Source organism: Salvelinus fontinalis, chromosome 1 (genome assembly GCF_029448725.1).
Source record: "Salvelinus fontinalis isolate EN_2023a chromosome 1, ASM2944872v1, whole genome shotgun sequence".
In the NCBI taxonomy this organism is placed as follows: Eukaryota; Metazoa; Chordata; class Actinopteri; order Salmoniformes; family Salmonidae; genus Salvelinus; species Salvelinus fontinalis.
The window spans coordinates 37,725,667-37,751,095 of NC_074665.1; the positions used below are offsets into that span (position 1 = coordinate 37,725,667).

Sequence of the window (25,429 nt, forward strand, 5' to 3'; positions counted from 1 at the left end):
CAATCTCCCTCTTTTTAATACTAATTAGCAAACCAAAATTAATTCTGTGAAAGTTTTCATAACACAAAAACTCTCCAGTCGTGCTGATGATTATAGAATATTTGTATAAAACATTTGCATGATGTTGCAGGAATGTTCCTGGAAATAACATTTAATCTCTCTTTAAAGGTTCCCAGATTGTTTCATTAGGTTGTGGGAACAGTTTAGTGAGAACATTACAAAATATATATTCCCAAAGCACAAAAACTACCCAGTTGTGTGGATGATTCTATGATTCTAAAAAGCATTCACCTTCAACAACATTCAACAATGTTCCCAGACAGGGCCGGTCCTGGAATTTCTGCCGCCCCTAGGCGAGACAAGAAATTGCCGCCCCTACAAGAATAGTCCCGGTAAGCAAAATGACATTGAAATGACGTCTAAAATACATATTTTTCCAGACGTTGAAGTTAGGTTCATTTTCGGTTCTGAATGAAAGTTGAAAATATGTCATTTATAGACGTCTATGATTGGTTTAGATTTGGTCCGGACCAAAAAACTACGTCCGTGGAAATAAAGGCTGGTCTGGACTGCACCAAAAAAATACGTCCAAAAGGCGTTAGCGTTGGTCCGTGCTTACTGAGGACTTACTGAGGACTGGAGTTTCTCATCCCTGGCTTACAGTTCCCCATGAAATGTAAAAATAAAGACTTCCGAAACACGTCGGTCCGTGTTTACCAGGGTGTAGCCTACCATGTCGGCCCGCAATGGAATTTTATGAATGCCCATCCATGTGGTAGTCCCACCATTTGTAAAACAGGCCATTGCATTGGCTTTATTAGTCCTGATTCCTGTGACTAATCAATTTAGCTATTTAATCTCTGAATAGCAGCCTCTCAACTTTATCAGGAGGAGTTATCCTGAGCTTATTTGTAATGTGCTTACACAGCGGGAAATGCAGAAGTGTTTTCTTTTGCTATGATCAGCTCTTAAAAAATGTACAAATACAAACTTGAAACCACTGATCATGACAATTTAGCCCACGGGATGAAACTACTGGACAGCAGTTGTGAGTTGCCTGATTTTCCATTCCATATTGTCCATTTTACTTTGACCTGTCCTGTTTTTAGAATATGTTGTATGTTTGTTAACATGTCAGCACATTTCTTATTTGATTGGGAGCCATTTACGTTAGGCTATTTGATAGGAGAAACCTGCATCATGTAAAACATTTCTGTCTCATTACATTGACATACATTTTATCTCCAGCCTGTAGGCTACAGAAAAGGCCACACTCTTTCTATCATATGCTATTTCTGCTACATGTTTTATGCTAGATTTTTGTTTTTTACGGAATGTTGGTGGAGCGGTGCAGCGATGTGTCTCCAACAGCACCCTGCAGAGGCGTGCTGGGAATTGAAAATATAAATATTTTGCCTCCTTGTCTTTTACAAAGTGGGCACTGCTTATCATAGGGCACTCACTTACAAAGCCCATATGCCACTGGTTGAGAGAAATTGTCATTGTTTTTGGCAATAATTATGTGAGGTTTTGTATTATTGGAGGTGCGTCTTATTCACTTTAGCTCCGAAAATGCCGCCCTCGTCAATCTGCTTCCGCCTAATCCTACCTAATGGTCCAGCCCTGTTCCCAGAACACAGTCTGTTCTTTATAGGTATCCAGAATGTTTCTTTCGATTGTGGGAACATTGTGGGTACATGACAAGGTTCCCAAAACACTAAAACTGTCCAGTTTTGCTGACATTTATATCAGGGTGCACAAAACATTCCTTTGATGTTGCAAGAAGGTTGACATAACAACCTTTCTGCGTTTAGAAAGGTTCCCTTAACATTTAATTAAGTTGTGGGAACAGTGTGGGTACATTACAAGAGATAGGTTCCCAAAACAAAAAATATGATCATTTGTGATGACGTTCATACAATGTTTAAGTTAGGTTGCACAGGACATTCCGTTAAAGTGGAAAGAATCTGTAGTTGCTACTTACATTTTTGGAATGAATAATACCCATTGATTCTTCGAGAATATAACTTCTTCATTTGGAAATGATTATGACCCCTTTACTTTTTCAAAATGTTGTTACGTTAAAAGCTTATTCTAAAATTGATTAAATCGTTTTTTTCCCTCTTCAATCTACACACAATACCCTATAATGACAAAAGAAAAACAGGTTTTTAGAAATGTTGGCAAATTCATTAAAAATAAATAACTGAAATATCACATTTACATAAGTATTCAGACCCTTTACTCAGTACTTTGTTGAAGCACCTTTGGCAGCGATTAGAGCTTTGAGTCTTCTTGGGTATGAAGCTACAAGCTTGGCACACCTGTATTTCGGGAGTTTTTCCCATTCTTCTCTGCAGAGCCTTTCAAGCTCTGTCAGGTTGGATGGGGAGCGTTACTGCAGAGTTATTTTCACTGTCTCTCCATACATGTTCGATCGGGTTTAAGTCTGGGCTCTGGCTGGACAACTTAAGGACATTCAGAGACTTGTCCCGAAGCCACTCCAGTGTTGTCTTGGTTGTGTGCTTAGGGTCGTTGTTCTGTTGGAAGGTGAACCAAGGCCCAAGTCTGAGGTCCTGAGCGTTCTGGAGTAGATTTTAATCAAGGATCTCTCTACTTTGCTCTGTTCATCTTTGCCTCTATCCTGACTGGTCTCCCAGTCCCTACCACTTAAAACATCCCCACAGCATAATGCTGCCACCACCATGCTTCACTGTAAGGATGGTCCCAGGTTTCCTCCAGACGTGACAATTCAGGCCAAAGAGTTCAATCTTGGTTTCATTAGACCAGAGAATCTGGTTTCTCATGGTCTGAGAGTCCTTTATGTGCCTTTTGGCAAACTCGAAGCGGGCTATTATGTGCCTTTTACTGAGGAGTGGCTTCTGTCTGGCCACTCTAACATAAAGGCTTGATTGGTGGAGTGCTGCAGAGATGGTTGTCCTTCTTCAATTTTAGAATGTTGGAGGCCACTGTGTTCTTGGCCTCGACACAATCCTGTCTCTACCCTTGGGGGTAGAAGCTGTTAAGGAGCCTTTTGGTCCTAGACTTGGTGCTCCGGTAGCGATTGCCGTGTGGTAGCAAAGAGAACAGTCTATGATTTGGGTGACTGGGGTCTTTGACAATTCAATTCACTTCAGCCCCGTCGATGTTAATGGGAGCATGTTCGGCCCTCCTTGTCCTATAGTCCACGATCAGCTCCTTATTCTTTCTCACATTGAGGGAGAGGTTGTTGTCCTGGCACCACTGCCAGGTTTCTGACCTCCTCCCTACAGGCTGTCAGTGATCATTGTTGTGTCATCAGTACACTTAATGATGGTGTATGAGTCGTGCTTGGCCACGCAGTCATGGGTGAACAGGGAGTACAGGAGGGGACTAAGCAAACACCCCTGAGGGGCCCCAGTGTTGAGGATCAGCGTGGCAGATGTGTTGTTGCCCTACCCTTACCAGCTGGGGACGGCCCGTTAGGAAGTCCAGGATCCAGTTGTAGAGGGAGTCCTTAGCTTAGTGGTGAGCTTTGTGGGCACTATGGTGTTGAACTTTGAGCTGTAGTCAATGTTCCTTTTGTCCAGGTGGGAAAGGGCAGTGTGGAGTGCGGTTGAGATTGTGTCATCTGTGGATCTGTTGGAGCGGTATGCAAATTGGAGTCTAGGGTTTCCGGCCTTTCAAAGCACTTCATGGCTATCAGCCCTCATGTTAGATAAAATCCTAACTATATGGGAATCTTAGCTAATGTTCTGGTAATGTTCCCAGTTTGCTGGGTATTCTATCTGCTTTCTTGTTTGGCTTTTTTAATACCTTGGTTGTTCTGTTAAATGTTTGTACACCATTAAAGTCCTTGCAGAAATTCCTGTTAAATGTTTGTACACCATTATAGTCCATGCAGTAATTCCTGTGAGTGATTCAGTAAAGGTTAAGCATACATCCATTGATTTCCATATCAATAACACAGGTTAAAACTAGTTAAAACCCCTCTTGATATCTTTACAAATTATTTCTCTCTCCTTCTGTTTCTCTCCCTCCCTCTTTCTCTATCTCTCAACCCTTTCTTTACCCCCCATCTCTCTCTTTCTCCCTGTCCCCCTCTCTCTCTTTCTCTCTCTATCTCAGCTGGTTGCTGTGCTCTTTGCACACTAATTACATCCAGCAGATAGAGATGGCAGTCACAAAGCGATAATATGCCCTCTCCTCCCCTCTCTCCTCTATTCTCCTCGCTCTCTTCCCCCCTCTTTCTCCCCTCCCATGTCTCTCTCCTTTCCTCAATTATGCTTACCCTCTCACCCAATGCTCACCGCTTCTTGCCCCCTCACCCCCTTCATCCCATCCCCTCACTCCCTGTGTCCCTTACCCACCCTCTCACCCTCTTCTTGTCCTCTCAATCAACCCTTACCCCTCTGCCTCTCCCCTCTTCACCCCCTCAGCCCAGTAATATGATCAGAGGTGTTCTCCATTTTTATTCTAAATTGGACATGACAAATAACTTCTGCGCCTGGGTTCAATGGCACTGTGCATGCCGAGTGGCATTCAGATGCAATTGAGATTCTGAATGTCGGAAACACGTGTTGTATATAGGCCAGAATCTCTCTGCAATTACGATATAGCTGGTATTCATACATTTGAATGCTGTCGCTGGAATCAGGTCAATGGAGAGCAAACAATGGGCTGGACTGCTGGATGGGATAGGAGTACTCAGAGAAGATGGGGGAGTGGAGTACAGCTATAATATGCTTAGCTAATTCAATTATATCCTGCTGATGCTGACTAGTACAACATGGATGTGGATGTTTCTCACCTGTAACTCTATGGCATGAGTGCATGTCTGTCGGTCAGTGAGTAAACCATGTGCAACTCCTGGCCCGGGTAACCTGGAAGGATATTGACCTCATCCCGTCAATTGAGGATGCCTGGTCATTCTTTAAAAGTTACTTCCTCACCATATTAGACAAGCATGCTCCGTTCAAAAAATGCAGAACCAAGAACAGATATAGCCCTTGGTTCACTCCAGACCTGACTGCCCTCGACCAGCACAAAAACATCCTGTGGCGAACTGCAATAGCATCGAAGAGCCCCCGCGATATGCAACTGTTCAGGGAAGTCAGGAACCAATACACGCAGTCAGTCAGGAAAGCAAAGGCCAGCTTTTTCAAGCAGAAATTTGCATCCTGTAGCTCTAACTCCAAAAAGTTCTGGGATACTGTAAAGTCCATGGAAAACAAGAGCACCTCCTCCCAGCTGCCCACTGCACTGAGGCTAGGTAACACGGTCACCACTGATAAGTCCGTGATAATCGAAAACTTCAACAAACATTTCTCAATGGCTGGCCATGCCTTCCTCCTGGCGACACCAACCTTGGCCAACAGCCCCGCCCCCCCCGCTGCTACTCGCCCAAGCCTCCCCAGCTTCTCCTTTACCCATATCCAGATAGCAGATGTTCTGAAAGAGCTGGAAAACCTGGACCCATACAAATCAGCTGGGCTTGACAATCTGGACCCCCTATTTCTGAAACTGTCCGCCGCCATTGTCGCACCCCCTATTACCAGCCTGTTCAACCTCTCCTTCGTATCATCTGAGATCCCCAAGGATTGGGAAGCTGCCGCGGTCATCCCCCTCTTCAAAGGGGAGACACCCTGGACCCAAACTGTTACAGACCTATATCCATCATGCCCTGCCTAGCTAAGGTCTTCGAAAGCCAGGTCAACAAACAGATCACTGACCATCTCGAATCCCACCGTACCTTCTCCGCTGTGCAATCCGGTTTCCGAGCCGGTCACGGGTGCACCTCAGCCACGCTCAAGGTACTAAACGATATCATAACCGCCATCGATAAAAGACATTACTGTGCAGCCGTCTTCATCGACCTGGCCAAGGCTTTCGACTCTGTCAATCACCATATTCTTATCGGCAGACTCAATAGCCTCGGTTTTTCTAATGACTGCCTTGCCTGGTTCACCAACTACTTTGCAGACAGAGTTCAGTGTGTCAAATCGGAGGGCATGTTGTCCGGTCCTCTGGCAGTCTCTATGGGGGTACCACAGGGTTCAATTCTCGGGCCGACTCTTTTCTCTGTATACATCAATGATGTTGCTCTTGCTGCGGGCGATTCCCTGATCCACCTCTACGCAGACGACACCATTCTGTATACTTCCGGCCCTTCCCTGGACACTGTGCTATCTAACCTCCAAACGAGCTTCAATGCCATACAACACTCCTTCCGTGGCCTCCAACTGCTCTTAAACGCTAGTAAAACCAAATGCATGCTTTTCAACCGTTCGCTGCCTGCACCCGCACGCCCGACTAGCATCACCACCCTGGACGGTTCCGACCTAGAATATGTGGACATCTATAAGTACCTAGGTGTCTGGCTAGACTGCAAACTCTCCTTCCAGACTCATATCAAACATCTCCAATCCAAAATCAAATCTAGAGTCGGCTTTCTATTCCGCAACAAAGCCTCCTTCACTCACGCCGCCAAACTTACCCTAGTAAAACTGACTATCCTACCGATCCTCGACTTCGGCGATGTCATCTAAAAAATAGCTTCCAATACTCTACTCAGCAAACTGGATGCAGTTTATCACAGTGCCATCCGTTTTGTTACTAAAGCACCTTATACGACCCACCACTGCGACCTGTATGCCCTAGTCGGCTGGCCCTCGCTACATGTTCGTCGTCAGACCCACTGGCTCCAGGTCATCTACAAGGCTATGCTAGGTAAAGTGCCGCCTTATCTCAGTTCACTGGTCACGATGGCTACACCCACCCGTAGCACGCGCTCCAGCAGGTGTATCTCACTGATCATCCCTAAAACCAAAACCTCATTTGGACGCCTTTCCTTCCAGTTCTTTGCTGCCTGCGACTGGAACGAATTGCAAAAATCGTTGGACACTTTTATCTCCCTCAACAACTTTAAAAATCTGCTATCCGAGCAGCTAACCGATCGCTGAAGCTGTACATAGTCCATCTGTAAACTACCCACCCAATTTACCTACCTCACCCCCATACTGCTTTTATTTATTTACTTTTCTGCTCTTTTGCACACCAGTATCTCTTCTTGCACATGATCATCTGATGATTTATCACTCCAGTGTTAATCTGCTAAATTGTAATTATTCAATTTATTTCCTACCTCATGACTTTTGCACACATTGTATATAGATTCTCTTTTTTCTACCATGTTATTGACTTGTTTATTGTTTACTCTATGTGTAACTCTGTGTTGTTGTCTGTTCACACTGCTATGCTTTATCTTGGCCAGGTCGCAGTTGCAAATGAGAACTTGTTCTCAACTAGCCTACCTGGTTAAATAAAGGTGAAATAAAAAATAAATAAAAAAACTGCAGTAAATGGTGCAGTATATGAGAGAAATTGGTGGAATCCCTCTGCTACACTCTTCAACCTAAAACCAAAAAGGGACAACCCTCGAGAAGAACCCTGTAGAAGAACTCTTATGGTTCCACGTGTAACCTTTTTTCTAATACTGGTTTCAAACATGATCATGAGCCTACTTAGTTAGCATGACTGACAGCTGACAGAGCCAATGACACAATGACACACTCCAGCACCACTCCACTCTCTATTCTCTGTACAGTACACTACACACTCAAAACCAATAGTTAAATACAGTGCTAAATATAGGTTAAATTGCTTGTAACCATAGCGGAACCCTTTTTGGTGCTATATACACTGCTCAAAAAAATAAAGGGAACACTTAAACAACACAATGTAACTCCAAGTCAATCACACTTCTGTGAAATCAAACTGTCCACTTAGGAAGCAACACTGATTGACAATACATTTCACATGCTGTTGTGCAAATGGAATAGACAAAAGGTGGAAATTATAGGCAATTAGCAAGACACCCCCAAAAAAGGAGTGATTCTGCAGGTGGTGACCACAGACCACTTCTCAGTTCCTATGCTTCCTGGCTGATGTTTTGGTCACTTTTGAATGCTGGCGGTGCTCTCACTCTAGTGGTAGCATGAGACGGAGTCTACAACCCACACAAGTGGCTCAGGTAGTGCAGTTCATCCAGGATGGCACATCAATGTGAGCTGTGGCAAAAAGGTTTGCTGTGTCTGTCAGCGTAGTGTCCAGAGCATGGAGGTGCTACCAGGAGACAGGCCAGTACATCAGGAGACGTGGAGGAGGCCGTAGGAGGGCAACAACCCAGCAGCAGGACCGCTACCTCCGCCTTTGTGCAAGGAGGTGCACTGCCAGAGCCCTGCAAAATGACCTCCAGCAGGCCACAAATGTGCATAATTCTATATAGCACAAAGAAAAGGGTTATGCTATGGTTACAACCCTTTTGGGGCTATATAGAACCCTTTTGAATGGTTCTTTATAGAACATTTATGGAGAATCTCAAAGGTTCTCAGTAGATCCTTTTGATGAACCATACAGTTTTATTTTTATTTTGGTTGGGCAGATTATTGTTAATACTCCATAGGTGTAATCTTGTCTAGAACCCAAAAATGTGATCATATTACTCCAGTGCTAGCCTCCCGACACTGGCTTCCTGTTAAGACTAGGGCTGATTTCAAGGTTTTACTGCTAACCTACAAAGCATTACATGGGCTTGCTCCTACCTATCTTTCCATTTGGTCCTGCCATACATACCTACACGTATGCTACGGTCACAAGACGCAGGCCTCCTAATTGTCCCTAGAATTTCTAAGTAAACAGCTGGAGGCAGGGCTTTCTCCTATAGCTTAATTTTTATGGAATGGTCTGCCTATCCATGTGAGAGACGCAGACTCGGTCTCGACCTTTAAGTCTTTATTGAAGACTCAGCTCTTCAGTAGGTCCTATGATTGAGTGTAGTCTGGCCCAGGGGTGTGAAGGTGAACGGAAAGGCACTGGAGTGACGAACCTCACTTGCTGTCTCTGCCTGGCCGGTTCCCCTCTCTCCACTGGGATTATCTGCCTCTAACCCTATTACGGGGCTGAGTCACTGGCTTACTGGTGCTCTTCCATGCCGTCCCTAGGAGGGGTGCGTCACTTGAGTGGGTTGAGTCTGACGTGATCTTCCTGTCCGGGTTGACACGCCCCTCGGGTTCATGCCGTGGGGGAGATCTTCGTGGGCTATACCTGGCCTTGTCTCAGGGTAGTAAGTTGGTGGTTGAAGATATCTCTCCCTCTAGTGGTGTGGGGGCTGAGCTTTGGCAAAGTGAGTGGGGTTATATCCTGCCTGGTTGGCCCTGTCCGGGGGTATAGTTGGACAGGGCCAAAATGTCTTCCGACTCCTCCTGTCTCAGCATCCAGTAATTATGCTGCAATAGTTTGTGTCAGGGGGCTAGGGTCAGTCTGTTATATCTGGAGTATTTCTCCTGTCTTATCCGGTGTCCTGTGTGAATTTAAGTATGCTCCCTCTAATTCGCTCTCTCTCTCTTTCTCTTCTCTCGGAGGACCTGAGCCCTAGGACCATGCCTCAGGACTACCTGGGCTGATGACTCCTTGCTGTCCCCAGTCCACCTGGTCGGAATGCTGCTCCAGTTTCAACTATTCTGCCTGCAGCTATGGAACCCTGACCTGTTCACCGGACGTGCTACCTGTCCCAGACCTGCTGTTTTCTACTCTCTAGAGACAGCAGGAACGGTAGAGATACTCTGAATGATTGGCTATGTAAATCCGACTGACATTTACTCTTGCGATGCTGACCTGTTGCACCCTCTACAACCACTGTGATTATTATTAATTGACCCTGCTGGTCATCTATGAACATTTTAACATCTTGGCCATGTTCTGTTCAAATCTCCACCTGGCACAGCCAGAAGAGGACTGGCTACCCCTCATAGCCTGGTTCCTCTCTAGGTTTCTTCCTATGTTCCTGCCTTTCAAGGGAGTCTTTCCTAACCACCGTGCTTCTACACCTGCATTGCTTGCTGTTTGGAGTTTTAGGCTGTGTTTCTGTATAGCTCTCTGTGACATCGGCTGATGTAAAAAGGGCTTTATAAATACATTTGATTCATTGTTATTATTGTGTTAATTGACAAGTTGAATCAGGTGTGCTATCTCTGGAACAGCTGGGGGTCCCTAGGGAGAGAATTGAGAACCACTGATTTAGTCAATAGTTCTCAATTGACACAAGGCCATACATGAGTCACTGACCATAATCATATATAACATTTAAATGGCATAACACAACAGATTAAATCAAATGGAATGACACTCATGGTTGCACAAAAAGACATGTGAGCAAACTACAGTACACACCAAAATATTCCAATGTCCTGCCGCCCCTGGGTTTCTGTACAGCACTTTGTGACATCAGCTGATGTAAGAAGGGCTTTATAAATATATTTGATTGATTGATTGATCTGTAAATACGAATAAAGGTGTTAAATTAACAGCCTAGTTGGTTTAGACAAAGAAAAAGACAGGGACCTTCCCACTAGCCATGATTGGCTGAGATAATGACTGGGCTGGACATGCTGAGAGAGGAGTTTCAGATTGTTCTGCGGTGTAGCATCTTGTGTCTATAAACTGAGCTGCTCATTATGTGTAGATAATCCTTTCTACAGTTTTTTCTAAAGATATAACGTTAGCTATGGAGAACTGCAAATATGTTGCTACTTTTCTCAATAACATTGCTGCCCTGAATTTATGGACTAGTTTTGATCGGAGGACCATCAGGCCATGCTGACTCTGACTCTGAAAATGAATCAGACGATGAGGAATTCCCTGATTTAGGTAAAAACAATTTCATTGAAGAATACATTGTAGAGTCTTCTGATGACGGTGATAGGTAAGAAACTGAGCAAACTAAACGGAAACGACACAGGACATATTATTTAATGAAACTGGTTGCAGTCTGCCGTGAAGCTTTCATCCATGTATATGGGTAATAATCTAGCTACAGTTTCAGATATTATATGTTTCTAATTGCAAGTTAAGGCTTGCTGTTAGCTAGCCAGCTGGAGTTCGATGCTAGCTAACGTTAACATTGAGTCTAACTTATTTGGTTAACTTTAGCTATGACAATCAGTTTGTATTGCTAGTAACGTTACTTTATGGATTGGGATTATAGTTCATTATTTTGTGTAACGTTAGTGATGTTTTCTCAGAATGCCATTTCACATTGCTAGTTATAGCCTAATGCTAAAATATTTGTATCTGGAATTTGTCTTTCAGCATCAGTAGAACATGCCTTACTCTCCTCCACCTGTCATACAAGGAGAATGGTCTAATGCCTCCCATCAAAAAGAGAGCTGGCCCAAGCAAGCACAGGCAGCAGCACAGTCATCAACTACATGTACCATTTCTTCACCAACTACGGAGTTGGGAAAACACGTGTTGGCCTGAATTGTGATAACTGCAGTGGCCAAAACAAGAACAAGTTTGTGCTCTGGTATTGTGCCTGGTGGTCTATGCACAAACTCCACCACAGTCTGGACCTTCACTTCCTGACCACAGGCCACACCAAGTTTGCCCCCTGGTGCTTCGGCCTCATCAAGCAGCACTTCAGAGATTGCTGGTGTTGTGAAGAACAGCACTGTGACAGGGGTCAACATCCCACAGCTGGTTGGACTGTAGGATAATGGTACAGTGCTGGTGGAAAGCTATGGCTGGCAACAACACCTGCCACAGGTCAGGCAGTACCAGCACTTCAGGTGAAAATCATTTTCATTGCATTGCATGAGGTTATTATTCTTATCTAAACTTGGGAGGTGAATTGATGTTGTGCAGGGTTGTAAATGTCTTCAGATTTTTTTTGTTATTCCATTTTACAGCTTCAATGCTCTGGAGTTGTTGTTGTCGCAAAGGAGCGTTCGGACTGTCAGGACCAGGTTTCTGATGCGCAACGCTGACATCCTTCCTCCCATAGACGGTCTGCCTATACAAGCACCACCTGGACTGGACACAGCTAGAAAAACTTATATTTTTAAGAAAATCAGGGTGTTTTGCAACGATGAGGCAATGGACATCACATGCCCTGCACCAAAGTCAAAAGCAGGACCGAAACAGGCTCTCCGAATATAGATTCCCTTCTTATTGCATAGTTCGGACGGACCAGTCATCAGCACTATCTGCAGTGCCTCTATTCAAATGACTCTTTCCTAACACACACGCCATAAGTTGATGATACAATTTTTTTATATCCTGCTGCTCAGCCACTTTGTATGCATATAACTACCTTGTCTATCACTGATATCATTATTGATATTGTTCTTGTATTTAATTTTATTTGGACACAATCTATTTCTGAATTTGCTACTATGCAAGTAACCATTTGGCTGTACCGTTTACACCTTCTTTAGAGACCCATCCACTTAACAAGACTTAGCAAAATATTGATATATAAAATGAATATTGATATGTGTGGTCGTAACATGATTTTATGACATACCACAAAAATATCATGTGACCAAATCAAGTGTCCACCACATAAATATATGACACATCCACATAAATATATGACACATGCATCTGTTTATGTACTGTACATGTACACCTATCTCAGGTTTCAACTCAGGTTGCATGGCCTTAACTTATGTATGGAATACTATGTAATAAGTGTGTGTGTAACAGTATATAAAGTATGCTAATGTACTGGTGGGAAGGCATTTGGGCAGTGGTCAAAAGTACTTAAGCAAAAATACTTTAAAGTACTACTTAAGTATTTTTGGGGGTATCTGTACACTACTTTACTATTTATATTATTGGCAACTTTTACTTTTACTTCACTATATTCTGAAAGAAAATAATGTACTTTTTACTCCATACGTTTTCCCTGACACCCAAAAGTACTTGTTACATTTTGACAGGAAAATTGTACAATTCACACACTTATCAAGAGAAAATCCCTACTGCATCTGACCATGACCTCCCGGGTGGCGCAGTGGTCTAGAGCACTGCATCGCAGTGCTAGCTGCGCCACCAGAGTCTCTGTGTTCGATCCCAGGCTCTGTCGCAGCCGGCCGCAACCGGGAGGTCTGTGGGGCGACGCACAATTGGCATAGCGTCGTCTGGGTTAGGGAAGGTTTGGCCGGTAGGGATATCCTGTCTCAGTATGTAAAATGTATGCACTCTACTGTAAGTCGCTCTTGATAAGAGTGTCTGCTAAATGACTAAAATGTAAATCTGGCATACTCACTAAACAGAAATGCTTGATTTGTAAATTATGTCTGAGTGTTGGTGTGTGCCCCTGGCTATCCGTCAATAAAAATAAAGAGACAAAATGGTGCTGTCTGGTTTAAAAAGGAATTTGATATTATTTTTAGTTTTACTCAAATAGGAAAAATTTTCACACATACACAAATTAGCTTTCATGGTGTGTGGCCCTATCAGCTCTCACAGTCTGACTTCAGAATTAGACGTTCATCGATGTTTCTCAAACGTCAAATTTCAAAGTTGTTCCAAACGTCAAATTTAAAAGTGTTTTAGGTTAGGCATTAACTCTGATTAACTTTGTACTGTTTGGGTTAAGTTCAGGCATTATCTACACATTCTTAAGGTTAGTAATTAACTCCGAAATGGTTAAGGTAAGGGTTAAGGTTTGGGATAGGATTAAAACAAAAATCTCCAAAACAACTTTCTATCACTGGATTTGAATTTGCAACCTTTGGAGTTAAAAGCAGATGCTTACACCCATCCCCATCTGCCATCCCCGTCGACAACGCCGTAGCACAGTGGTCACCAACCCTTTCTGAGTAAACATCACTTTCACAGTCAAAAAGCAAGCCAAGATTTACCGCTCAGATTATGTTTTTAACATGACATAAAAACATGTAACAATAACTTAATAAATAAAGTTCTGTAGGAATGAGGCTTGTGCAGTTGGCATAATAAATTATCACAGCATATTGGCTATATGCCTTATATTTCAAACTTGAGCTTTGATAACAAAATAGATAAGCTGGTGTAGCACTGGAGAGGTACAGCTAAACATGAATTGAAATAATTAGCAAATTAGCTTTTTTATTTTACTGGACTGATGCTGCCTGCATCTGATGGTCATGGTGCTTTCAAGACAAGTGGGAACTTGGAAGAAAAATTTGGTAAAATTATGACGTCAGTGATCTTCAGGTCGGAAAGTTGGAGCTCTAGAAAGATGCCATAGATGCCAACTTGGAAGTCCGAGTTGGATGACCGTTAACTATTTTTCACAGTCGTATCAATTTTTTTTTCATAGTTACCAGTGGTCTTGAACTCACTGAAATCAGAAGTAGAAGATTTTTCAGAGTTCCCAGTTATTTTGAATACAGCATTAGTCTCAGCGGAGGGAGGGAGCAGCAGAGGGCCTGCCTCTCACAGTCCCTGCTCTCGCCTTCCTTTCCTCCAGTGAAACTGACCAGAGAGAGGGGACACCATCTTCCACCTGTTGGCGAAACTGGAGTCGCACTGCATTTGCCTCATGCACAAATACATTTTGTTCCTATGACGAAATGAAATATTTAAGTGATAATGCCCTAGAAGCCGTTGTTTGGAGGATATATTCCACAAGATATGGTCCTGACACAATTCCCGACATAGATCTAGGGTAGCTACCCAAGCCGCCTGGTCGTTCGTTCTATTGGTTTGGTTGCCATACTGGCTGGCAACTTTCTTATCCCTTGCTTGCTAGCTAGCCAACTACAGCTAACTTACAGTCACGTCAAACACTACAACCAGAATAACAGCAAAGTAGCTGCATTTGCATTTGTTTAAGTTGTTTTCTGGTGACATTTATTTGGATACATCCATATAACAATGAGCTAATGACAGGCGATTTCGCCTGGCGTAGAAAATGTGCTCTCTCGTCAAGACACTTGTTCAGAGGAGCTAGCCAACAACACAGCTAACACAATCACTTCAAACGGAAGCTGGAAAGATAGCAAACTAGCTGCACTTTAATTTCATTTTACCTGTTTTCTATTGATAGTTATTTGTATATACCCATAAAAATGATGGGAAGAGGCAGTGTCACACGTAGGCAAGAAGGCAGGCACACACACAGATGCTGGCAGGCACATACACAAATGCAGACAGGCACGTATGCAGGTGTGTGTGTGTGTGTGTGTGTGTGGACTGTGTAGCTAACTTACAGGAGTTGATACTAAGATGTGAGAAATGAGAGGATTGCCAAAGCTCTCAAATTACCAACTGTAGTGGACTGGAAAATGAGAAACGCATGCAGTGTTTCTCAAGAAGCATACCACACACACACACACACACACACACACACACACACACACACACACACACACACACACACACACACACACACACACACACACACACACACACACACACACACACACACACACACACACACACACACACCTGTGTTACAGTTTTTTTAATCGCTTTGGTACTATTTTCACAAGTATGTGGTCAAATTTCAGAACTCTTAGTACAACACTCAAAATAGATCATCAAAAAGGCTGTTTTTTCAAAACTTTAAGCACATTTTCAATTGAATAACTAAAAGACACATTTTCACCAACCCTAATTAGTGTTAGAAATACCTTTCATAGAGACTAATTGCCTTTCACAATGCAATGTTCACAATACTTTTCACATGATTCTCTTCTAATTAGTTTAAATACATTTGACCATCACTTAATCTAACTGTGCTAAACGGTTAGGATAGACAGCGATGGAGGAAGAAATTAAAGAGTTTGTGGACAAGGTCCCCGTCAGAGAGGTGGGCATGGGCCCTATCAAAAAGGTCAAAGAGGTAGGCATGGGCCCAATCAAAGAGGTCAAAGTGATGTGCATGGGCCCCCCTTCAAAGAGGTGGACATCAGAGAAAGGGAGGCAGACGGCAGGGAACTGTTGTGTCTAATGAAGTTTGGGCCATTGTCATTGACCCAGGGGTTAAACAGAGGCCTTACCACTGCAGAGGGTACCAGATTAGGTCACCCCAATCTGAAAAGAACTACTATCTCTGTTCATGAGAACATTTTGCCAAGAAAACGGGTAAGTCTGAAGGATATGCACTATGCTTTACCATTACATTGACATGAAATTACATATTGTAATGAATGTACATTCACACAATGTTTTACAGTATTCTTACAGTATGACCTATTGAAGTGGCTTGCGAAAGTATTCACCCGCTTGGCATTTTTCCTAATTTGTTGCCTAACAACCTGGAATTAAAATAGATTTTTGGGGGGTTTGTATCATTTGATTCACACAACATGCCTATCACTTTGAAGAAGCAAAATATTTTTTGGTGTGAAAACAAACAAGAAATAAGACAAAAAAACAGAAAACTATTCACCTCCCCAAAGTCAATACTTTGTAGAGCAACCGTTTGCAGCATTTACAGCTCCAAGTCTGTAATTATGTAGGGCTATGTCTCTAGTAGCTTGGCACATCTAGCCACTTTCAAGTTGGATGGGTTCCGCTGGTGTACAGCAATCTTTAAGTCATACCACAGATTCTCAACTGGATTGAGGTCTGGGCTTTGACTAGGCCATTCCAAGACATTTAAACGTTTCCCCTTAAACCACTCGAGTGTTGCAGCAGTATGCTTAGGGTCATTGTCCTGCTGGAAGGTGAACCTCCATCCCAGTCTCAAATCTCTGGAAGACTGAAACAGGATTCCCTCAATAATTTCCCTGTATTTAGCATCCACCATTCCTTCAATTCTGACCAGTTTCCTAGTCCCTGCCAATGAAAAACATCCCCACAGCATGATGCTGCCACCACATGTCACGCCCTGAACATAGTTTGCTTTGTATGTTTATGTTTTGTTTGGTCAGGGTGTGATCTGAGTGGGCATTCTATGTTGTATGTCTAGTTTGTCTGTTTCTGTGTTTGGCCTGATATGCTTCTCAATCAGAGGCAGGTGTTAGTCGTTGTCTCTGATTGGGAAGCATATTTAGGTAGACTGTTTTGTCATTGTGGGTTGTGGGTGATTGTCTATTGTTCCGGTGCTCTTCTCACCAAAACTCCAAATTCTTGCTTGTTTTTCAAAAAACAAGCCTGAAACCTTGAATAAGGACTGTTGACATCTAGTGGGAAGCCATACGAATTGCAATCTGGGAGACGGATTTACATAGAAACAATAGGTTTCCATTCCAGTTGTTCCACTGGATATCATAAGGTGAATGCACCAATTTGTAAGTCGCTCTGGATAAGAGCGTCTGCTAAATGACTTAAATGTAAATGTAAATGTATAAGAGCCTGGGACCTAAAAAATATATATATATTTTTTTTCCGTTTGGGTGTTCTTCGGGTTTTTGCCTGCCATATCAATTCTGTTATAGTCTCAGACATTATTTTAACAGTTTTAGAAACTTCAAAAAGGTTTCTATCCAATCCTACCAATTCTATGCATATCCTGGATTCTTGGCCTAAGTAACAGACAGTTTACTTTAGAAATGTTAGTCAGGCAGAAATTCAGGAAACCAGACCCTGTCCCAGAGAGGTTATTCAATGGATGTTGATTTCATGTAATGGACATACACAAAATTGGTGATGTGAAAAAAAAAAAAACTTGTTTCAAAAAATGTAAAGTGGTGCTTGCATATGTATTCAACCCCTTTGCTATGAAGCCCCTAAATAAGATCTGGTGCAACCAATTACCTTCAGAAGTCACATAGTTAGTTAAATAAAGTCCACCTGTGTGTCACATGATCTGTCACATGATCTCAGTATATATATATATATACACCTGTTCTGAAAGGCCCTAGAGTCTGCAACACCACTAAACAAGGGGCACCACCAAGCAAGTGACACTATAAAGACCAAGGAGTGCTCCAAACAGGTCAGGGACAAAGTTGTGGAGAAGTACAGATCAGGGTTGGGTTATAAAAAAAAATCTGAAACTTTGAACATCCCAAGGAGTACCATTAAATCCATTATAAAAAAATGGAAAGAATATGGCACCACAACAAACCTGCCAAGAGAGGGCCACCCACCAAAACTCACAGACCAGGCAAGGAGGGCATTAATCAGCGAGGCAACAAAGAGACCAAAGATAACCCTGAAGAAGCTGCAAAACTTCACAGCGGAGGTTGGAGAATCTGTCCATAGAACCACTTTAAGACGTACACTCCACAGAGCTGGACTTTACGGAAGAGTGGCCAGAAAAAATTAAGGTAACACGTTTCGTGTTCGCCAAAAGGCATGTGGGAGACTCCCCAAAAATATGGAAGAAGTTACTCTGGTTAGATGAGACTAAATTAAGCTTTTTGGCCATCAAGGAAAACGCTATGTCTGGCACAAACCCAACACCTCTCATCACCCCAAGAACACCATCCCCACAGTGAAGCATTGTGGTGTCACATTCGTTGTATGGAGGAAGAGAGGAGGACCAAGGCGCAGCGTGATTTGAATACATTCTTCTATATTTAATGAAACGAAGAACACTTGACAAACTATACAAAAACAACAAAACGAACGTGAGGCTATATATATACAGTGCAGACACAAGCAACTAACACATATTAGTCTTTCCGGGCGTGTTGGAGAGGGCAGGGCGTACGCTTACTAATTTTCCTTTCCTATTGAACATACTACTTTCCGCTTACTAATTTTCCTTTCCTATTGAACATACTACTTTCCGTATGAAATGTTAAGGTTTATTTACATTTTAGAGTACCTGAGGATTAAATAGAAATGCCGTTTGACTTGTTTGGACGAAATTTAGCGGTAGCTTTTTGGACTCCTTTGTCTCCCTACTGAAATCGATGCGCCAACTAAACTGACTTTTTGGGATATAAAGAAGCAATTATTTATTTGAATTGCGCGCAATTTCACAGGTTGTAATGCAACAAAATAGGAAAATCGCCAAGGGGGGTGAAAACTTTTGCAAGGCACTGTATATTCTGTTCTACCCTTAGAATTGACAGAAGACCCCATGGTGATGGCTGTTGCTGTGTGCTGATTGACCAGCAGGAGTGGGCAGTGGTGGAAATGGTGAGGGCCAGGAATGACATACTGTCTGATATAAAGCAAGTCATTGAGAGGAACGATGACACCTTTGCTAATGTGGCATCCGTCAGCCTATCAACAATCGCCCGCCTTTTGAAGAGGCACCATGTCCTTTAAAACACATTACCTGGTGCCTTTTGAGAGTTAAACAACTGCAGGCTGAGTATGTTCAGGTACAACACTATATACTGTATTATTGTTACTATTTGATTGACACGCTACTTCGCAATATTGGAACTATACTGTAAAAATAACTAACCAAAATATATATTTAGAGTGTGATGGTGCTTGGTGCTGCTGTGAACCATCACAAGTATATCTTTGTTGATGAAGCGGGATTTAACCTGGCCAAAATTTTGGAGCCATGGGTGGAAACTCATCGGTCCAAGGGCGACCGTTCAAGTGCCTGGACAACGTGGGGGAAAACTCTCCATGTTCGCAGCTATCTCTGAAGATATACCTGCCCCCATACTATCCTTTCCTCAACTCTATTGAATAATTATTTTCAGCATGGAGGTAGAAGGTATACGATTGCCATCCCCATGAGCGTGCCACCCTGCTTCTGGCCATGGATGAGGCATGAGGCGACATCAATGCAGACCAATGTGAAGCTTGGATTTGCTATACCAAAAGGTTTTTCCCGCAGTGCATGAACAATGAAGACATTCCCTGTGAGGTGGATGAGAATTTATGGCCGAATGCTCAAGACAGATTAATGCGGGCTAAACATTGTTTTATTTTCATTCATTTAATTTGTTTTATTCAATTTCTTTCATTTGATTACAGACAGTACAACTATGTTGCAATTATATAAAAATTATTTTTTTGTTGGGTAATATAAGTGCCTCATGCCTCATGGGAAAACTGTGTAATCTACTGTACTTTACCGTACCGTAGCGTATTACTTTTAGCACTTCTTTCTTTTGTGAACAATAGTTTTTTTATTGGGTCTGTGAGAGAAAAATTTGGTATTTACCTGATTTGTTTGATATTAAAAGTTGGCAATTAATACTTAACAAATGGGAAGACATTTATGTCCTACTAATGCTGTGTTTTTATGGTCTCCAATCTAGTTCCCTGCAGCTAATCTGGACGTACGGTCCCTAGAGATGTCTTGAGCTGACAAATGAGTTAAAGACTGCATTACATAGAGAAGAATGGGTTTTACTAGAGATAGTTTAGGAGTAGAATAATCCCGCATTGTCTCAAAATCAACCTTGCAAATGGGAAACTAAGCCAGGGTGAGGTTAAGACAACAACCTACGTGCAGATATCGACAGGATGAACCCAGAGTGGCGGATGATGACCCAATCTGCATAGAAGGGGTTGAACCAACCATGACTAAGCATTCTTAGTGTCAGCTATATAAAGAACAACAGTCAAGACTGTTGGCTTGACTAGTCTCATCATTGCAATAATTAATAGATATTAAATAAAGATGATTGTTTGAAGAAGTCTCTCTCAGTATGAATTTCCACGACAGGTCACAAGGCAATACAACCATAAAAATAAAATTACACTCCCCCCTTTTTTTGTCAAATTAAAACAAACAACACACACTACACTAGAATATATACAGCAAAGTAATTTTCTAATATAACACCATCAAGTAAACATTTTACATCACATCCAACAGTTTAGAGCGGCAAGGATACAAGATTGAATCCCTGAGCTGACAAGGAAAAATATCTGTACAATAACCCACTGTTCCTAGGTTGTCATTGAAAATAAGAATTTGTTCTTAACTCACTTGCCTAGTTAAATAAAGGTCAAATAAAAACGAAATGAAGATACTTTCAGCACTTCTAAGGGTGTTTTGAAACACATATCTTGCATTGTTTGCTATTGGATTAACTGGTATCATTCATATATCTTAATGTACATATTCTTTATCCCTTTACACTTGTGTGTATAAGGTAGTAGTTGTGGAATTGTTAGGTTAGATTACTTGTTGGTTAGTACCACATTGTCGGAACTAGAAGCACAAGCATTTCGCTACACTCGCATTAACATCTGCTAACTATGTGTATGTGACAAATACAATTTGATTTGATTTGGTAGTTCAAATGAAAAAATTTAAAATATGTCTTTATGTTGTTTTGGTGATTAAACCAATGTTCTCATTACATTTCACAATAAACGTATATCTTGAATCAATAGTTGTGTGGTGAGAGATGTTTACAATCCAAATGAATGCACAATGACAGGTTTTGAATGAGACTGGCTTGGAGTTTTGAACTAAGAGTTGTGAAAATGTACCCTATACTTGTGAAAATATAACCAAAGCGATAAAAAAAATGCTTAATCCCCATGAGGATGGAACTGGCATAGGGGTTAATAGGTAGGATTGAAATACCACAACATATCAATATAGTAAGCTATGTTAATGTATCACAAAGCAAGTCTCATTGACTTGATATGTTCTGTAGACAAGCAAGGAAACATGCGTTGTTGAGAGAAGAGCTATTGAAATTCTCAACATGTGTTCGCTATGAGTGAGAGCAAGAGAGAGAAATAGAGCAGGGAGAGAAAAAGATAGACTAAGTGCATTGAATCGCGAAAGTGGAAAATCTACATGTGTAGTCATTATGGAGGGGATTGTGCTTCGAGAAAGAAAACCCCAAAATCTGGTGAGTTCAATCAAGTGTGTGACAAGTGGATGACAATGTGTCCCAAATGGCACCCTGTTCCGTATATAGTGCACTACTTTGTCACACACAAAAGTAGTGCACTATGGAATAGTGCGATGTAGGATGAGCTTTGGAGGACAGCATACAGTGTTAAATTAGTATTACTTTGAGGTGTAGGCTTACGGGCATATCATAAGGATTATCCCTTGAATGAGACATGAGTCCCCCTAAATGCAATGAAGTCAAACTTTGGGCGGCGTCTCTAAATAATGCTAATTCAACCATTCTCCTATTTGTTTCAAATTCAATTTGTACTGCTACAGTGGTAAATATTAAAATAAAAGCTTATTCCAAATTAAACGAACACCCCTACCTTTGTGTGTTTAATTACTGCTGTGGGCTAAATCAGGGTCTTAAACAAGTATACTTTGATACATATGTATACGCCTCACACACATGGTTATGGGTTTAAAGAAAATACCTGCACCATATCAGTTATAGAGTTGAAGTGTATTCAATTTTGAGTTTGAACCCCAATATTACACTTTATACACATCACAGAAGACTAAAATATAACAAAAGTGTTTTACATTGAAAGACTGGATTTTTAGGTAATAAAAAAAAGGTTTGTTAATTATGAAAAATATTAATACCATTCAATCAATGATGACACATTTGACTACAGGAAAGGGCTACACAATGTTTTCCTATGTGGCTGCCCTTGTCATCCTAGGACAGAGAGTCCCGTATCTCAGCCTCTTTTCCGGTGTCCCAACTTTTGCTTTCTACAAAAAAGGTAATTTTATCAGCAAGACGCATAAATTAATTCAGGATACGGGCGTGTAGACCCAAAGACAATCGCTGAATATCATTACACTTTTTGTTGTTTTGTAGCAGTTGCCTCTTCCCATTCATCAAATGGTGCAAGTGCACTGTTTGGATTATGACAAACATGCACAGGTAGCCTACTTTTTAAGTGATTTGTTTGACAATAAGATGAAAACAACATGACTGGTTGTGTTCATACCAAATTTACCGGTAAGGTAACACTTTACCTTAAGTTTCCATGAATGAATATGTAACTAAATAGTAATACATATATTTATAACATGTAATTGTAATTACTATGTACTTACACTGTAAAAAGGGTTTAGCAGTATAGGTTATTACACAAGTCGAACAAGGACATGTAACACATCAGCTTTTCAGAGGTTATTCCATATGTGTAATTACTCATGATTTATGTATATGTAATTACAAGATGTCTCATTCCAAATGCAACTAACATGTTCTGTAATTACACTTTAGCAGTCTCCTGTGTAGCACCATGTTAACAATGCATCCTAATATTTAACCTTGTTACATGTAAACTATATACGTCACTACCATCAAAATAAGCTAGGCTAGGACTCCGTCGGCTGTTGTAACAATGCACACCCTATCATTAACTACAGCTTCAGCTACCTTATTTACATATTATTTGGCATGAAGGATGTACATAATTAAATGTAAGCGCAATTGTATTTACAATGGAAATGCATGTAACTATAATGTACCTACCCAGGATCAAGCAGCTTCAAGTAAAGCGAAACACGATAGTGTAAACCTTTTTATTACAATCATTGGGAAAATACAAGTCAACGTAGAATAAATGTTGTTACATCACCTGTAAGTGTAATTACAATGTACGTTCAATGCAATTACATATTTACCGAGAAGTCTGACCTTACATATTGAAATGGTATTGACAAAACATTTCCTCTTACGGGTGCATTCTAGGAGTGAAAATCTTACAGCGGATACACTAATCAGATGTCTTTGAAGAGTTGAGAGTTCTCCTTTCTTGATGCGTGAAACTTTTTTGGTCCGATTGGCCCTTAGCCTCCAGACCTGCCCCTTTATTGTCTGCCACGCTCTTTCAATGTGTTGTGTGTGACTTCCTGTGTGAGGATCCACAAAGTTGTTATTGTGGTTGGCTCTCTGGTGATTGTAACCCATCCTATTCAGAGACCCGACATATGCCCTCCAGCAGTCACTCAGAATGTTGGAACCTCTTCGCACATGTCGCATGATGATAAGAATTAAGGTTGCCTGTGAACGGTTTTCCACAATTTTAAGAACTGGATGTGTTTGACTTCCATCATCCCAAACACCCTACCCTGTCTTCTCCACGTTGGCCCCATACTTCCACGATTGTACTGAAAGATAGGAACAAGTGCATATCATTATTTTGTGATAGGTCAGTTGGCCAGTGGTTAGTCACGCCTTGAAATGGTGGGGGATTAGTAAATCCATGGGAACTGCCACCACGACAAGTAACCTAAATTCCTGTGGGAAACACTGTTTGGAATGGTTAGCAAAGCAAGCTAAATGTTGAAAATCTTGGAGTGCCCCTTTAAGCTGTCCAGTAAATAATGTATGAAATATCCCAAAAGCATGTGAGCTAAAATTTCCTCAGAGTGAATACAGGTAAACAAAACTGGTGGCTTTTTCAGAGTCAAAATTGCTCGTAATTCTGTGTTGATCGACAACTGTAACAATGACAATGCACCTCTCATCTTTCTCAGGCTTTTTGCCATTCTTGTCAAGGTACTTGTGCTCAGTGCAAGGCCATCCTCTATCATATCAACTTGCCTCAAGTGTAGCCCCTGTGCAAATCTGCAATATTGCAACAAAGAAATAACAAATCAGATCAATAGTATATGACAATAGAAAACCAAATATTTTTTTCAGAAATTAAACCCATGGTAGGTCCCAGACTTAACCCATTGAGACCCAGCTTTTGGTAACAACCTTAACTTGCCCTTAAACCACATTTTCTTCAGCCTGGAGAGACCTGCTCACCATACCTTGTTCCACTTCTGTACTAACCTATGCCATGGAACACTAATCAACATGTAATTACTTAGAAAATAGCTACATACTCATCAGTACCTTGTGTGTGGTTGTTAGGCTTCATTTTATATTGGGGGCTGAAAGAGCATGGACTTTCTGTAGGTGAAATCTATTAACAAACAAAGTGGTCAAAATTATGTTTTTTCTGACCTTGGCAGGTCTACCACTTGCCCAACTATTTAATCATCAATGAAGCATGCCATCCCAGTGTAAAAACAAAACAAAAAAAGTGTTTGGGATCTGTGTTAGGGATTTTTGGAAGCCCTTTTTAGGGTAATGCTGATTGTGAACCACTTTAAAAAAAAATGTATTGTTCAAAATAATTCTTAGTGTGTCACAGAGGAGTGCGAGCCTGTCACACCCTGACCATAGTTTGCTTTGTATGTTTTATGTTTTGGTTGGTCAGGGTGTGATCTGTGTGGGCATTCTATGTTGTATGTCTGGTTTGTCTATTTCTGTGTTTGGCCTGATATGGTTCTCAATCAGAGGCAGGTGTTTTGCGTTGTCTCTGATTGGGAACCATATTTAGGTAGCCTGTTTTGTATTGTGGGTTGTGGGTTATTGTCTATGTCTATACGTTGGTTGCTTGTGTATGCACTTTCGTTTTATAGCGTCACGTTCGTTTTGTTGTTTTGTAGTTTGTTTAAGTGTTCTTCATTTCTTCGTTTAATAAATTAGAAGAATGGATTCAGATCACGCTGCGTTTTGGTCCGATCCTTACTCCTCCTCAGACGAGGAGGATTACGACGTTCGTGACAGAGCCCTTGTAGAAAGACTGGAAATCAAATTTCTCAAGCAGCACAGACACAACTATGAAGATCACTGGCCACTGGAAAGCATAGATTATTCTCTTCTTTGCATGTTCATAGCAATATATTTTTTAAATGTGTTCCAACTGGTGAAATAATATATGGGTCAATGTCAGCCTGGTTAGCTTGGCCCGGCAGTGTACACTCCTAGAACCTACGAGAATAGCTAACGAGGCTACGTACCAGCTCAAGATGAAAGACCGATTCACTGTACATTTACATATTCAAACA

The 25,429-nt window shown here is 41.6% G+C and overlaps 1 protein-coding gene across 2 annotated transcripts in view; it reads right to left on the reverse strand.

The window, feature by feature from the left end:
• Nucleotides 1–25,429, reverse strand: part of LOC129853969 (cadherin-23-like) — a 565,813-nt gene that overhangs the window by 298,373 nt on the left and 242,011 nt on the right. The gene's annotated exons all lie outside the window — the stretch shown is intronic.